This window comes from Tiliqua scincoides, chromosome 4 (assembly GCF_035046505.1).
Source record: "Tiliqua scincoides isolate rTilSci1 chromosome 4, rTilSci1.hap2, whole genome shotgun sequence".
NCBI lineage: Eukaryota > Metazoa > Chordata > Lepidosauria > Squamata > Scincidae > Tiliqua > Tiliqua scincoides.
Window position 1 is genome coordinate 195,312,044 of NC_089824.1, and position 17,544 is coordinate 195,329,587.

Below are 17,544 nucleotides of genomic sequence, written 5' to 3' on the forward strand. Positions count from 1 at the left end.
CTCAGAACACCCTCCAGATGCAATCAGAGCGCAGCTCTGGTCATGTTCCATTGAGTGGGCCAGAGGCTTTCAGGGGACAAGAGGCTGGCCACAGGCCAGATAGAGGCTCGCTGCGGGACACATCTGACCCCTGGCCGGGGTTTGGAGACCCCTGCTCTAGTCAGTGCCAGAGTCATTGACACAGGTGTCTTGAGTCTGCACGAGTCAGCAAAAAATACGTTTTTGTGATTTGGACTCAAGTCACCTGACTCGTTCCCATTCCTTGTTGGTACCCTGCACAAGGTTGGTACCTGCATTCCTTAACCAGAGAACCTGTTGTTCTGATCAGCTGACTGTACACAGTGGCTCCCCGTTAGCATATTATTCTTATTCAACTGTCATTGACATCCTTCAGTCTTGGGAGACTATGGTATCACACTCTGAAAAGTGGTTCTGGAACAGCTTCTAGTGTTCAGCTGAAGAGGCCAATTCGGGAGTGACAGTTACCCTGCACTTGCCTGATCTCATCTGATCTCAGAAGCTAAGCAGGGTCAGGCCTGGTTAGTACTTAGATGGGAGACCTCCTGGGAATACCAGATGCTGTAGGCTTATACAGGTTGCCAACCATCAGTCCCTTCCATACTGGGAGCAAATGTAGTCTGTCCCTCGTGTGTCTCCTTGGCTGTGGGCCATCCTTCTTTGCCTCTTTGCCTCAGTCCGTTGGGCAAGTGCCTCTTCAAACTGGGAGAGGCCATGCTGTAGAGCCTGCCTCCAAGCGGGACGCTCAGAGGCCAAGGTTTCCCATCTGTTGAGATCCATTCCTAAGGCCTTCAGATCCCTCTTGCAGATGTCCTTGTATTGCAGCTGTGGTCTACCTGTAGGGCACTTTCTCTGCATGAGTTCTCCATAGAGGAGATCCTTTGGGATTTGGCCATCACCCATTCTCACGACATTACCAAGCCAACGCAGGCATCTCTGTTTCAGCAGTGCATACATGCTAGAGATTCCAGCTCATTCCAGGACTGTGTTGTTTGGAACTTTGTCCTGCCAGGTGATACCAAGGATGCGTTGGAAGCAGGGCATGTTACTTATTCAACTACATGCTTGCAAACAGTAAAAAGAAAAATAATGGCAAAGGCAACAGTCAAAGCATAGAGCTTCTCTGCAGGAGAACATACAGGGGTGCGCAGGCAGTCTCTATTCATTCTGTGATTTTGTACACAAGCTGTGTTACAGTCCTTAGCCCAGTGGTAGAGTACATTCTTTGCATGGTGTAGGCTCAAGTTCAATTCAATACCTGTATTGTTCCTCAATTCAATACCTGTAATAATACCTGTATTATTTTATTATTATTAATTCCTGCCATCCCCCCATGGAGCTGGGAAAGAATGGCATCTGAGCCATGGAAATCTGTCAGTATGGGCAGTGCTGAATTAGGTGCACCAAAGGTCAAGAAGGCCACTTCTGATAAGACCATGTAACGTACAGAAGCAGTCCAGGCTGGATCATGTGGCAACCCTATTTGGAGAGATGGCCAAGCTTTTACTCACCACTTAAAGGAAGAGATAAAGATTTGCTCCACAGTTAGCAATTTTGTATGATTTCATTATCGGGAAGTGCGGGTGTGGGGGGGAAGCTAGCAGATCCAACTAGGCTAGGCCACTCTATTTGTGTTTTAAGGAACATATTGAGAGCTAATGGGAGACTCCAGGGAACTTCACCTCGCAGTTGATAATTGAAATAAGCAGACCTCAGCAGCCCAGTCTAATTTGGCGAACGTATTCCTCCTGTTTCCTTTGTATTACTCTCTCGCTACTCCCTGCCTCCCCGCTGGCATTTAGAGACACTTACAGCTGCTCTTGTCTCTTCAGTAATGGCATGTTGGAGAGTTAACATTGGACTGTGGGGCTGAAGAAGTAATGGGGCATTTTTTTGAGCATGTCAGCTGTGGAAGTTTTTGCCATCTGCCTAGGGAATTTTACCTCAGCGTGTGCTCACTTCAGCTCCGTCTCCCAAGGTGCAGCTTCATTTAGGTTACTGCCGTTCCACTCAAACAATTATGGTTAGACATCAAGGGCTCGTTTTCATTTTGGCGGCATCATTTTGCAGGAAACCAGCCGCATTCTGGTTCTTCGGCCCCTGCTGAGATGACCCCAGTTAAAGATTTAGGAGAGAAATTAAGGCTTGCATGAGGAAGCATTTGTAGAAAACAAAAACAAACCCTCTCCAGAAGATCTCACACTTAAAATAAACCCCTTCAAGCTCTGACTCTGCTACCAAAATGTTGCTAAGAAGCAAATTAGGAGATAGAATTTGAGTATCTGAGAAACCCACAGTCTAACAGAGTAGAATATGGGTGAACTTGGCAGAGGCTCTTTGTCCTCAATAATAGGGTAACGGGCAGAAAATTAACAGGTGATGCATTCCCCAGTAGCCCCCAACATCTTCAAAGCCCAATCGAACCTGTCTCCCCCTGCCAGTTTCCCCCTGGCAATGCAGGAGTGCCAATGGAGTGTGCACTGCATCCCATGATTGAGGAGGAGTTTGGGGTCTTGGAGACCTCCACAAGGTAAGGGAACATTTTTTCCCCTTCCCCTGGCAAGCCTCTGGTGCTCCGATGAGTCTACTTGGCTGTACACCAGCTACTTTGCTGGCTCAAGTCTGAGTGGACCCGGGTAGGTGGATTGAGGCCAGGAAAGGAAGACTGGATATTGACAAAGCCACTGCTGCTGCTAACAACCCCTTCCTAGCCTCAACACCCCTGTCGCCCCAGTCCGGTCTCCGGTCTCTGCCACATTCTTCCCCCTCCCTGCTCCATTCAATAACCCCTCCCCCGCACTGACTTACCAGCTCCAGGTCTCTTCCAGTGGCTGCTGGAGCACGGCCCAAGCCATTTGCCACTAGCAGCAGTAAACCAGCTGCATGGAATAATGGGTTGTACTTTGTGACCACCATAAATCTCACTTCACCACTGCAGAGGTCTAATAGGACTTAGCCATCAGTTTTTGTTTTGTTTTGTTTTGTTTTTTTTTAAGATCTCAGGTAACAGTGTTGGAAAAACTTCTGCCTAAGACCATTACCTAAGACCAATGCCTAAATCCATTACGGGTTACAAGCCATGATGTGTATGTGCAACCTCCTGATTTTAGAAATGGGCTATGTCAGAATGCCAGATGCAAGGGAGGGCACCAGGACGCAGGTCTCTTGTTATCTGGTGTGCTCCCTGGGGCATTTGGTGGGCCACTGTGAGCTACAGGAAGCTGGACTAGATGTGCCTATGGCCTGATCCAGTGGGGCTGTTCTTATGTTCTTAAGACTTAGAGAACCTCTACCAGTTAGAATAGAGAGTACCATGTAAGTGGTCTAACTATAAGCTGCACCTGGTGACCTAGACATTTTTTCACATTTTTATTATGATTGTCCTCCAAGGAGCTCAGGGCAGCACAGATAATTCCTTCTCCTTTTATCTCACAATAACAGTGTGAACTAGAGGCTAAGCTAGTAGAAATCAACTGAGGATTTGAATTTGGGTCATTCTAATCCAAGATTTAACACTCTAACCACTACACCACAATGTCTGCCTTCTGTGACATGCCACATTCAAATTACAGAACTCTCCATCCATAAAAAGGTGACAACCCTGTCAGACCTTAATGATCCCTAAAAGATCCAGCCCAAGTGGGAAGGTCAAGCTTGCCTTCAGATATTGCACTTAATGTGCAATTTTCCATAATTATAAAAGTAAATATCAAAACAAAGAAGGTTGTAAAATGTTGAACAAATGAAATTTGAAGCAAATTCAGGGCTTCTCCAGGTTCTCCAGGAAGGTAACCAGCTCCTGTTGAATTTATCAAGGGCTTTCCATACATCCCTATAAATGCCTATTATCTATTTTACAGTATATTCTTATACACTCTGGCTGTTTGGGGAATGATGCAGAATCTTGCAGATTACAGCAGACTTTCCCTGCGGAGATACCATTTTTCACTCTACCAGGCCAAAGTGGGTTAAAACTGTAGGTTCTCTTGCCATTATTATCGTATCTTCATACAAAATGTCCCTAGTGATCTCCTGAGCCTGGCAAGTCTCTGATCTGTGGGATTTATGATATACATGATTAGGTATGAAATGTACAGGAAGCTTTATTGCAGAGCCCAAGTGTGGTGTTGAGAGAGAGCAAATTGATGAGGACGACTTGTTGGTTGTCAAATCGGGCGTTCCTAATTTACAGAAACACTGAGAGCTCCATTACTCAGCCTTGCAAGCCCTTACCCTATGTGTCTCCCCATGCCAAATTATTCTTTATTTATGGAAGCAGAAAGGATTTACTGGTTCAGAAATGAGACTTCTACCATATGCATATAAATAAAACGGGAAATATCTCACTTGCTGTTGTCTGGCAAAGTCTTGATTTAAAGAAAGATTGATGGACAAATGAAGCCATTGTCTCGAGATGCACAACAAGTTTCCTTTTCATTAGATGTTCCCGTGAAACATGGATTTGATCCTCACAGCCTATGCTATGGGCATAAGTGCTGATGGAAGGCATGACCATCACATTTTGTGCAAAAACAGAAAGTAGCTGCTGACAGGAGATAAGGATTGTTTACAGAATCCTTTGAGGACTTCAGAGGGGGCTGAAAGCATCCAGGACTCAACAGGAGGCCAGTTCTGCTCCCAAGGTAAGAAATAAGCCCATTGGCAGCGGCAGTTCTGTGATCGCTGTGGCACAGTTGCTGCCCCCTCCCTGCCTTCCTCCTCTCCTACACAAATACTTACCTGGTTCCCAATTCCTTGTAGGAGTTTGGGAACCACTGAGGTCAACCAATGACATCATTACAGCCAAATGATAACACTTCCAAGCAGGGAGGAAGAAGTGGCTCTTCATTCCTGCTGCCCAAAGAGCATGCCGTGAGCTTCAGGTAGAAGACACCCATTCATGGAGAAGCAAATGAAAAGGGAATGGAGGTTCCATCCTCCAGGTGATCAAGACAAGGAAAAAGTCTAGCTAGCAATCAGAAGGGCTAATGTCATTTTTATTAACAGTATTTATTAACAGTATTTATAAAAACAGTATTTTAGCTTTGCAACTAAAAAGTAAAAAAAATTGCCTGTTTGCAGACCTTCCAGCAGGTGTGTAAAGCTGCAATCCTAACCACACTTTCCTGAGAGTAAGCCTCATTGAACAAAATAGAACTTACTTCTGAGTAGACCTGGTTAGGATTGTGCACTAAGTTATCCAATTTAGCTAGCAACTGTTCTGGTTTAACACACTATGTGTGAGATGCATTTCCATCTGGTGGTGGCAATTACTATTGCACCTTTTGGAAACCCTCTATATTTTTCTGCCAAGTTTATTTCTTCTTTATTTGCCCTTTCTTGCCCATTTTTAAAATACCTTTTGGGTTGGACCTTAAATAAACTTTTTGAATTCAACCCTGGGTCTGCTGGTTTCTGGTATGGGAAGTACAGAGGATTGTCATATCTCTTTGCTCTGTATTTTGATAGGAACCCCTGAGGTTCAGTATTTTCTTGGATTTTGCCCAGATGCCCCCCTCCACAGCCTGATCTGATCACCTGGGCTGGTGGCAGTGGATATATTCTATGAAATCTTTTCCCTATTCAGCTGTGTGTCCAAACAGGGGAGGGAGGGGAGTGGGAAGAGAGTGACCATGCTAATCACTAGTCACTTCTACCCTGGGTCAGCCTGCAGATTCTAAGAGCCTCTTTACTTTACTCTTTAGGGATACTTCTTTGAATCCCTAAATGTGATGCCAATTATTTAGCAAATGTGGCACCCAACAATACTGTATTTCAGTCTAACAGTTGCTATTTGACAGTGTTTGATAGCTGACATTCAACGGTATTTGACTATTGATTGTCTACTGTTACAAATCCCCTGCATGTCCCAAATAATCCTGGGGCATGCTCTAAATTTTAGAATCTGTACATCCAGGGCATTGCTGAGTGTTCATCATCCAGTGTGAACTGATAATGTATTCTGGTGATTTGTAAACACACCCTTCACAGTTGTGTACTGCAAAGGAAAGTTAGTCACAAAGTGTTAGCCATCGTTCATGAGAGCTTGCACACCGTTACTGAACCACTACAGAATCTCCATTGAGAACCTCCCTGATAAGCTAGCAGACACCCTGGTGTTCACAAAAAGACAGTTTGAAAACAAGTTGGCATATGATATATGGCCATTTAATAGTTGGCATGTCATGGTGTGTGTGAGTTTAAATTTAACTTCATCTGATCACTCAAGAGTTTGTTTTTCAACCTGACATTTGATAGTAAAGATGCAATGGTAATTAGTATTTGACCATTTATGAGATTTCAATGCAGAAATCTCTCCAGATCAATATAATATGTATTAAACACAAACACACAAAATATCACATTAACTGCAGGTTTTAATTTTAAATTCAAAATTTCTCTCTCACATATGCCTGCAGGTGTTTATAAAACTCTGCAAAACTCCCAAAGTACTCTCCCTGTGATCTCTCTCCCTTATTTCATTATTAACACATACGTTTAACTGATCATGATAAATACCTGCTCATTTGATTGTTCCCATTAATCATGTCTTAACATAAACTGCCTGACACACAAAATAGTTTGTCTCTTTCCTTGTGTTTCAAAGCCTTCTGTGATACAAATGCTTTGCTGTGACTCATCTACTCAGCGGTATACTTAAAAGACCATAGAGGCAACAAAGATATGTTTTCTTTAAAGCATTAGGAAACAAATCCTACTCACCGAGCGTAATCCCACTGAAGAAAATTAATCCATGGATAAAAAAATACCCTACATTAGTATGGCCATAAACAACTGCATGTTCATTGAAAACATCAAATACTGATCTAGTTATGGCTCAATACAAATTTGTCCCAGCCAATCCTAATCATAGAACAACATTTGGTATTTAATTGTTCTTCTCTTTTGGTTCTGAGTCAGTAGCAAAAAGAGGAAAAAAGCTTTAAACTATCAGACTATTGTGGTTGGTAGAGAAACTGGGCTTGTATTTATCCATGGATTTCTGTGTTTGAAGCGGGACAACTGCTAGCATTCTGAAGCATTTAGAATCCTATAAAGCCACCAGTAAAGCAAGACAGAGACTGAGAAGGGCTGACGTGGCCATGTATTATTAGCTGATGGCGAAGCAGGCCCATTTAGAGGCCAACTGAAGTTATTGCCTCAAGTAGCAGACTAGCTGGGGCCCCTACTTCCATCCACTAGCTTGCCTCCACTGATTTTCCCCTTCCCACACTCTGGATTGGAAGAGAGGGACAAAGTGGAAATGTGGAGCAGAAGAGAATTGTGGGCTAGAATGTTGGACAAGAGTCTGGCACATCACAAAGAAGGGGATAGCATTTGGCATGCTGCTGCAGGTGCCAAAAAACCTGATGGGACCTGGAAGTACCCCAAGAAAAGAGTAGATGACATGTTGACTGCAGAGGGCCAGGTCTGACTCTTTCCCAATTAACTGCGTGAGATATGACCCATGTATGCAGGCTGCTACAGGCATGTGCATAGGGAAAGTGTTGTAGTGCCTGCCCTCAGTTCCATTCAATCATGGATCAGCTCCGTTCCACTCAATCATGGATCAGCTTTGGCATTTAATAAGTGCAGTTCACACAATCCCACAGGCTGTGTACATGTGGACTCATAGAACCCTGTAAATGACCAGAATCCTTATCAGGTACCAAATCCAGCCAGGACAGTAAAGCAATGAAGACATCACAGGTTGTAAAGGTTGTTAGGACCAACTGGTTAGAAATAAAAAAAAGACGAATCAAATTGAGAATATAGCTGAACTTAGGACTTTCATTCAGGAAAAGGAAAACACTGTGAATGGTACAGATCTCCTTTCATGAAATCTTCCTTGCATTCAGAAAATAGAGGGAAGGATGCCCTTATCTGCTGGCCATGCCCCGCCCCGAAGCATTGTGTTCAACCTTCATGAGTGAGGGGGCATTTCTTGCATACATCATGAGAATAGGAACTCTGGATTATTCAAGTTCCTGCTTTTGTGGTGCATGTGAATATTGCTGCTTTCTCAAGAAAGCAGAATGTGCAGCTGCTGGGTCATGTGGCCAGTGAATGCATCCGTTTCTGAGGGCAGGGCGGTAGGAGTAGTTCTGTTGCCCCCTTCCCCTGTTTCCTGCACAGAGTGAGCATTTTATGAGAAGAGAAGAACAAAGAATTCTGAAGCTCTTAATTTTTCCTTTGTATGAGGCTTTGAAGCCAAATGCAAATCAGAGTCAAATAACAGATGCGGTAAGAGATGGTTTGTAGGTCAGCCCCAGAAATGTCACAGATTAAAAAATATTTGTCCAATTTATATGAACACAGCCAGCAGGGGCTGATGAATTACATCCCAGGATGCCGATGGAATTTGCAGAAGAAATCTAGAAGTCGTTAGCGTTTTTATTTGTATACTCTGAGGGAACAAGGAAGGCCCTGACGGCTGGGGGAGAACAGACACTCTTTTTATGGGAAGAGAAAACAGGAGACAATTGTGTATTCAGCTCTCTGAAAACTCAAGTTGGGTATTGGGGCATTCACTAGATATATTAAATTGCAACTCCTGCACAAATGACCCTTTCTGTTTTCAAATTTTCTTTTCTATATGGATGTGTTGCTTGCAGTTTGTGGGTCCCTTTAATACTCTATTTTTCCCATATGCAAATAGTTATGACAAGGCTCCTATAAATGGCTTCCCATAATGGCTGCCTCCGGTCATTGAATACCAACTCACCACATGGATCCAATCCATTTGTCCCTCCCGCTGAGAATCTAGAGTGGGAAATTTATTGATATGATACTATGAAATCTGCCTGACTTCAGAGAAAGAAAAACTGTACACACAAACAGATCATAGGAGGTCATCCCCCATAAGGTTGTCTTGTTGTGTGCACTGGCTGCAAGGGCAGCACTTGGCAAAAACCCAAGGCTGTGTTTGGAAGAGGGTTGTTTTCTAACTCTGTACCCTACAAAGCACAGCAGCATATATTGGAGACACATGAGATCAATATTTTGAAAACAACACCCATGCAGAATTGAAATTGCATGAATTCCTTCTCAGCCAAAACCTGTTTTTAACAAACAACCTCTTTGAATGACCAGTCTTCAGGCATCAAACAAAGTAAGACTCACATACAAAACTAGATGAGGTAGCAATGATATAATGAGACCCTAAATGACCCCAAATTCCACATTCCAAAACATGATCTGGGCAATAAACAGTTTTCAGTAAAAGGGGCAACCAAAATCAAAGATCCCTTTGGACTAACCAGATGTAATACATCAAGTCACAAAACTCCACTAAATTCCATCTTTCTGTATTGTTCTGGGTTATAAACTGTTTTTCAGGAAAAGGAGATAGAACACCCATTTCCAAGGTAGGGGGAGCAACCAAAATTTCAAGGCCCATTTTACTAACTGGCATGATATAACAAATCAAAAAAAGTCGTCAGATTCCACTTTCCAGTACTAATGGCCCTGGATCCACTTCCTATTTCCTGCAGTCACTTGGTGAAGCTTGGCTTTGGTTGTCCGGATGTTCAGGGTTGGAGGACTCTTCCTTTTGCTGCACAAGTGTTGCCTAGAAGTCAGCTTGGCAAGAAACAGAGGAACCCTGTTTGTAATTGCATCACCTGGTCTTCTTGGAACATGGATCCCTGCAGCCTGGCCTCCAGTTGGTGATCAGTCAAGCATCTTCATCCTGTAAGTTCCCAACTTCTCTCTCTGTGTTTCTCCTTGATCCTGTCCCACACCTGTCCCACTGGTGGAGACATGGTGCAGACCTCAAGGGAAGCCTGCAACTTGCCTATCTGCAGTGACCAGTGTGAGCCCAGCAGCTCCTTGGTGGTGGCTACTCTGTTGATTCCAGACAAGCTCCTGTAGCTTTGCAAATTCCATGGCAGACAGCGAACCAACAGGTGCAGTTAGATTAGTTATTTGGCTGCCCATTGGGTAACTTGCAATGCCACAAACAGCCTTGTTGGAAGGAGATGGTTGGCAACCCCCACCTATATGTTTCTCTTGCAATTGCTGCTTTAGCACTGATAAAGGTCAATACAAACTTGACTGGATCACGCTTGTTATCTCTTTCTACACAGACAGGGATCCTTTTGTTTCATCCTAGTTGTTTCTTACTGTACCTTGGAAACAGGGCTTATGCTGACAGACTGTGTTGGATTGGGCTGCCCATCAGCAAAATGTTTCAGACATTCACAGCAGGCTAATGATAGCTTCATCCTACTGTCATAGGAGTTTAGAGGTGATAAACTCCTTACTGCACAGAAAAACTATGCTGGACAACAGTGTCAAGATACAGTGGGGTACAGGAGTAAGATTTCTTTGCCACCATTACACAGTAGGCTCTAAAATGAGTTCTGGCTCATGTTTGGTCACTCTACTCATCTTACCCATTGCTTCATTGCCCACAGATCCCCAGGAAACCAGAACTCTTGCGCTCTCATCAGTGTATGAGTACCCTTAGGGGTGGACAGCACTGCCTTCCATGCCACCTTCTGCTTCTTTCCTAAGTATAGCTTCAGTGACATCAGTCTTTGGGGAGCTCATGTTGCTCCACTATATGTGCTGGGGCCCCATAAATCCTCAAGCTGCTTGTGTAGCGCTTGGCTTTTGAATTTCTCTTTGAGAAGTTGGTCCCATTCTCAGAATTAGTACTAAAAATATTCATATCTTTGGGGCACAGGGAGGGGGTAGCTTCAAAAGTGTAGCAATGTAGCACCAGTGGTGTCCATAACAAGGGCAAAGAGTATCGCAATGTTGGATAAGACGTAACAAACGTACCTGTATGTCCATCTAGTAAATCATCCCATTCAACAGGACTCATTTCAGACTGACAAACTGGCAGCTTATTGTCTGCTGGTTGCAACCTTTTGAGCCAATAGCACATTGTTTGAGTGGATGCAGTTAATGCATTTTACATCCTCCTCTTTGAAGAGGCCAAGCTAGTTTTCAATCAATTTAGAAATATATCCTGAATGCAGAGATTAGGTGTGCTTTCTGTTCCCCAATGTTCACAGGGGATGTTAAATTTTATGAGCTGCTCAAAAAGGGATAAGTGAATTGGGCTTAAACTCAAAATTGAAAGGGAGAATTATATCCTTAACATGCACACTGTTTTTCAGCTGTATCAGTATCAAGGACGATATTGTATTACCGGAGGCATCACCAGGGTTTACATCACACAGCGTGAGAGCTCATTGCGTCACCCCCATGATGGACCTTCTCCCGTATAAGACCATACAGAATAAGCTGCAGTATCCTATGCACAGCCTAAATGCAACGGCATCACTAAAATAGCCGGCTCAGACTTAAGAAAACCCATTGAAGGGCTTGGGCCTTTCCCCAAAGGAAGCGGGTGAAAGTTCTCTTCCCCTGAGGAGACCTCCAATGACTGCCGCAGGGCTGCATGATGCAGGAGTAGCTGCTTTGGGACCGCTGTAAGAGATCTTGAGTTAGATCTCTTGGGAGAGTTAGAACAGACAAAGGGAGTTGGGAGAGTTAGAACAGACAAAAGAAAATATTTCTTTACTCAGTGTGTGGTCGGTCTGTGGAACTCCTTGCCACAGGATGTGGTGATGGCGTCTAGCCTGGACACCTTTAAAAGGGGATTGGACAAGTTTCTGGAGGAAAAATCCATTACGGGGTACAAGCCATGATGTGTATGTGCAACCTCCAGATTTTAGAAATGGGTTGTGTCAGAATGCTAGATGCAAGGGAGGGCACCAGGATGAGGTCTCTTGTTATCTGGTGTGCTCCCTGGGGCATTTGGTGGGCTGCTGTGAGATACAGGAAGCTGGACTAGATGGGCCTATGGCCTGATCCAGTGGGGCTGTTCTTATGTTCTTATGATCTAGTATTAGCTCTGATCCATGTTAATGAGACTCAAAATGACTCATGATAACACCTCACAGGCTCTCAGAACAATCAGTTTCATTGGTCAGTTTCAAGAAAATGCACTTTTTGATATATCAGGCAGTTGTAATTTCCTTTCCTGCTTTTTTTGGCTATAACTTTTGATAGAATATAGATAGTTCAATGCAGTTTGTTTCATAATTTAATGCATTAAATTACACATTGAGTGATATATAGCATGATGGTATTATTTGAACATACCAAGATTTTACAATTTTTGCCAGTACATAGTGGTGTCATCCTCCTCCCAAGTGCATCACCTGGTGTGGTCTGCATCCCCCGCACCCCTCCTAACAATGCCACTGTCTAGTACACACAATAAAAGTCACAGGCTTGAGTTAAAAATGTCACAGGCTGTGAAAGAAACCCCCCCCCCCATTTTGCCCTGTCAATTTTTCTCTATTTTGAAGGTTACAGGAATTTGATCAATCATTGATTCTCACAAGTATGCAAATATGTACGTGTTGGCATTGGGTCATTCTTACAGCTGACTTTGATTTTTGTTTCCCCTCCTAGTTCAGCAGTGGATGTTCTGGCCTTCCCCCCCCCCCTTCACCAGAAGATAGTTTATAGCATGGAGCAGATACCAAAAGTAGAATTTTGTTCAGTGGGAGTTCAGTGGTTTCTATATTATTCCACATTAGTCTAATGGGACTTGTGATTTTCTATTTATAGTCTGAAACAGATACTGAAACATAGAATTTAGGGGCGTTTGTGTAGCTTGTATATCATTCCCATGAGTCTAATGGAACTAGGGCTCTGGTCTCTTTTTCCAGAAAACCATGTATAACCCAGAATGGGTACCAAAACCGAGAATTTGAGGGGGAGTTGTAACTTGCTACATGAGTCCCATGGGTCCTGTGATTTTGGTTAATCTGCCTAATTTGGAGATCGGTGATCCAGTCCCTTTTCCTGAAAAATTGAGGGTGCTACGAATGGATTTTGGCTGAAAAGCAGTTAGGAGAAGCATGTTGTTGGAATGGTTTCAAGTCTAAAATATTGTCCTCAAGTGTCTCTAACATTGTGCTACTTTAGCATCAGTTTCATTTATTAATGGTTTATTTTAATCACTTCTGGCTTTTACACCATCCTCTTGTTGACATTCATGAAACAAACACAAAGCAGAGATGAGTTGTTTTAGGTCAGCCTTCATTTAACTTGTCCATTTTAAAATATCAAAACTTTCTAGAGCCTGTATTTTGGTGTATTCCAAGACACCCGATCACCTAAATGACTCAACAATGGACGCTCGTGTCCAAAACTGTGATGGGTTCTTTTTCAGTCTTGCAGAGAGTTGGTTTTAAGAAATGTGATCTGCTCTCTAACCAGTGAGCATCTCTAACTAGTGACAATGGACATCAGACAATTTTCCTCCTGAAGCTTCACAACTTCCAAAAGGGGAAAGTTTTTAGAGAGAAAAGCTGCCTCATACACAGGAATTTGAAATCGTTGTGCTGGGAGAAGTACAGGTAGCTTATTGCTTTCTAGTGCTCCTAAAAGGGGCAGGGATGTGATCCCTCTTCCTACTTTGTAACTCACTGAAACGCTTCTGCACTTTTATTCAGCTGCTGTTCTAAATGTGATGTAAGCGATCACTGGGGGTGTGGGGGAAGAAACCAGTTGTCAGAGAAAACAGCAGGAGCAGGCTATATGGTTCCCTGTGATACGGCAAACAGAATCCATCCTTTGATGTGCAGAAATTATAGAGAAGAAAAACTACTCCATGCTTTGAAGCAATTTCTGGCAGCCGAACTAAACACAGCTATCTTTGCTTTGTGAGCCCAGACTTGAGGCTGTTTTAAAGTCCAGTAATTCAAGCTGTGATTATGAGAGTTTGGAGTGTGGTGTTAAGTGGGCATCTAGGTGTTTAAAGCAGATTGCTCAATGGAAGTACTCGTAGATTCGGAGATAAGACAGCCCTACCCCCATTTCACCGGCTGGGTACAAGCAAAAGGGTAACTAGCAGATGCTAAGTTCTTTATGTCTTCACTTCCAATGTGTTTGATGACAAAAATAAATGTTGGATACAGTTTGGAAGTGGATTGGTAGCAATCCTTCATTTAACTTAATAGCGTCGGAGGCCCTGGAAAGCTGGATATGGTCTGCACAGAGCACAATCCTATGCTTGTCACTCAGAAGTAAGTCCCATTATAGTCAATTGAGCTTACTCCCAGGGAAGTGTGGATAGGATTGTAGCCATAGTGACATTACTAGACTGGTACAAGGTCAAAGAGGTGGGAAGTGTAGATAGACAGTATCATCAGGGATTTCTTGACTCTCTTTTTTTCAAGGAATGCGTATAAAAATATTTGTGGAGCAGAAAGAAGTGCTGCAGAGATTGTGGAGCAAGAGTGCCAAGGCACAATGATCACCAGTGCAAAGGCAGGGAGAAAGGCCAAAAAAAGGCTTAAAATAAAACCAAGAGGCTAGGCAGTAACCTTAGTTATTTCCAAGGTAGTGATGTGCAGTGAAATCCAGGCCTGGTGAGGCACAGCCATATGAATACTTGCTCTCCCCCAGTGGTGTGGCTAGAGGAGGTGCAAAGCACTACGTTTTGCAGGGAGCCTCACCACTGTGTGCAAGTGGCCCATCCCCCTCCCTTCGGAGCCATTCCGGATAGTGGGAGCAAAAGAGGCAAATGCCTCAATTTTGCTCCCACTACCTGGAATGGCTCAGAAGGGGGGGCCACTTGTACACTGCAGTGAGGCTCCCTGCAAAACGTAGTGCTTTACACCCCCTCTAGCTACACCACTTCTCTCCCTCCTCCTTCCCACCCTTAAACTCAGTCTCAGTGTATCTTACTTCCTTGAAACACACTCTCATTCACTTCCCCCCTTCCCGGAAATAATTTTTTTTTTAAACTCACCTCGTCTCCCCCCACTCAGAGTTAGGGAGATCTCTTCCCCTATAAAGTGGACTGAGTGTACCTGACAGATGAGAGAGTGGAGGAACCTCTGTGCTCTTTTATAGGTGAAGGAAGGTGTTCTCAACCGACAACACGCACATGCAACAAGACGAGGCCATCGTTTCAAGCACTTTGAAGACATCTGAAAGAATCAAACTACATTCTGGACATATTCAGAAAGCTCTCTTTGTATTAATGAAGGCTGCAGACTGAATCCATCTATTGCCAGATCTGAATTCCTTAGAATTTGTAATATCTGAAGCCCTCAAGAAGTATCTGATGACCTAATTGTGGCTTCCAGTCTTCTGCTCCTCTCCTCCGTCCCATGTTACGGTTGCATGTGTTTAAAAAGCCCTGTGTGCAATTCCTGTATCTGACAGTGCACATGGGGATGCTCCGTAAAGCCCTGCCCCTGGCATCAATGTGCTTGTAGAGAGGGGCTACTGTGGGAGAAAAATTGCATCTCAGCTGTTGCTCCAGGATTGCTGCTGGGTGTGGAACCCAGGCATAGTCATAATAATATAGAATAACAATAACCTACTATACTATAGCAAAATAATCTGATAGTAGTTCCTGCAGTGATTTAGTATTCTTTGAGCTGCAATATAATCAGTATTATCTGGTAGTATAAATGCTGCAAGGAAGAGGCTATTCATCAAACCCGTTCAAGGGGATTTTGTCTGTTGATGATGCTCCAGTGGCTGCCAAGTATTATTCGGCTTCCTATTCTCCTACCAGCTTCCCCTGCACTTCTGCTGCATTAAGTCAGAAGATTACATTGCATGTGGTTATGGGGGGGAAAAAAAGGTTCCATAATCAAATCTCTCTGGGAATGTTGCTGAAACCATTTTGTGCTTCGGCAGTTTAGTCACTATTGCCCATTCACTGGTTAGGTATTAGAATGGTCAGGAAAACATCCTCCCAGTAGTCTGTTACAGGCAGAAATTGCTCCTGGAAGCAATCCAGCCAGGCTTGCTACTGCAACAGCTTCAGTCAGAATGGCCATCCTAGCTCGAATCTGTGTGCAACACAATGACAACTGTTGACGGAAAACTAGGCCGTTGGTGTCTGTGGGAGTGTGTGCATTCCAGGACACCCCCCGCCCATGGATACCAAAACCCATGGATAAAGAATCTGCAGGTCCAAGTCATTGAGGACCTCCAGATGTGACTAGAAGGCAGAAGTGCCTTCTGGTTGTGTGCAGGAGGTCAGGTGGGGCCCTCCACTGATTATTTATTTAAAAGGAAAAGATAGTAAGGCAATGTCACCTTTCAGGTGCATGAAGTTACAAATCTGGAAAATCCAAAGTGAGGTTTGCCCTGACATTGAAGCAAGAAAGTTTGTCTTGGGCCAGAACTTACTTCAACGTTCTTCAGATGCGCAGCAGAGAAACTACTGAACAGAACCCTGTCAAATGACAATAAAATCAAAACATCTACTTGTCATAGGAAGGATTGGAATCAGGAATTAATGGAACTATTGGTCATGGGAACATCAAAAGAATATTGCAACACACCAGAATAACAGCCATAACGCGAGAGATTTTAAAAATGTCTGATACCAAATTCGTGCGATAATGATTATCAAAAGAATAAGGAACAGCTTGTTACAAATGAATTTTCCCGCAAAACGATGAGACGAGAGGCTTGATTTAAAATGGGACCATAGATTGAGGAGCTATTTTTAAAGGTACAGGACCTAGCTAGCATTATGTCCGGATTGAAGGAATACAACCTTTTGAAGGAATACAACCCGAAAGCAAATGAGAGTGAATTACAAAAATTCTAGGGCTGGCAAATCGAAAAGGTTAGCTAGAAACAGGCAGGGATTGGCTATCTCCTCCATTGTTAATAGCAAGCAAAATCCTGGATTTATAATAAAAGTAAAAAGTCATATGGGTGAAGGAGAGAGAGAGAGAGAGAGAGAGAGAGAGAGAGAGAGAGAGTAGCTAACAAAGTACTTTAATTTTAGATGAAACTTCAGTCTTGGCAAAAGGGCAAAGAATTGTGCTTATAAAAAAGGAATGTGCTCTTATGTCTTTACCTTGCAGCATCCGTCTTGACATGCAACCACAGGTGATGGGGCAAGCATGTTTTCTGCCGGTACATGCAAGTGTTGTAAAGTGCATTGTGACAGTGCTTCTAGTTGGCATGCTGGTGGGAAGGTTAGAGCCTGGAATCAGGTGCTCCCTGGGACACCTGATGGAGCCAGCAAGTCTGGCCTAGCGGTGTGGGTGGGCATGGATCAGACCCAGGAGGGGGAAGGATCAGCAGCACCAGCATGTATCATATCCTAGTCTCCTTCCAGGTCTGGATTCCAACATGGATCAACATGGACTTGCACCAGTGGTATCACTGGTGCAGGATCAAGTTGACCCGTTGCAGCTGCTGGAGCTTACCAGGGGCAAGGGGCCTGCCTTACCTCAAGGAGACCTCCAGCAGCCAAAATTCCCCTGGGAGATGCAGTGCAGTGCAGTCTGCTTTGGTACCACACCGCTGCATCACTTCGTGGGAATTTAGTTAGAATTGGGCTGCCTGTTTACCTTGCTCCATTTTAGAATGCAAACTTTCCAGACTTTGGAAATGGAAATCAGGAGTTTTGTTCAGTCTAGAAAAGCAGCTGTCTCCAAAGATGGCTCCTCCAGATTCTAACTGGAGTAGAAGAAGATCTCATAACTTCTTATTTTAAGATGAAATGAAAGT

At 43.7% G+C, this 17,544-nt stretch overlaps 1 pseudogene; it reads left to right on the top strand.

Annotated features, from left to right (window-relative positions):
- The first annotated feature begins 468 nt into the window (after positions 1-468).
- On the top strand, positions 469-588 carry LOC136650037 (5S ribosomal RNA; annotated as a pseudogene).
- The last annotated feature ends 16,956 nt before the right edge of the window (positions 589-17,544 follow it).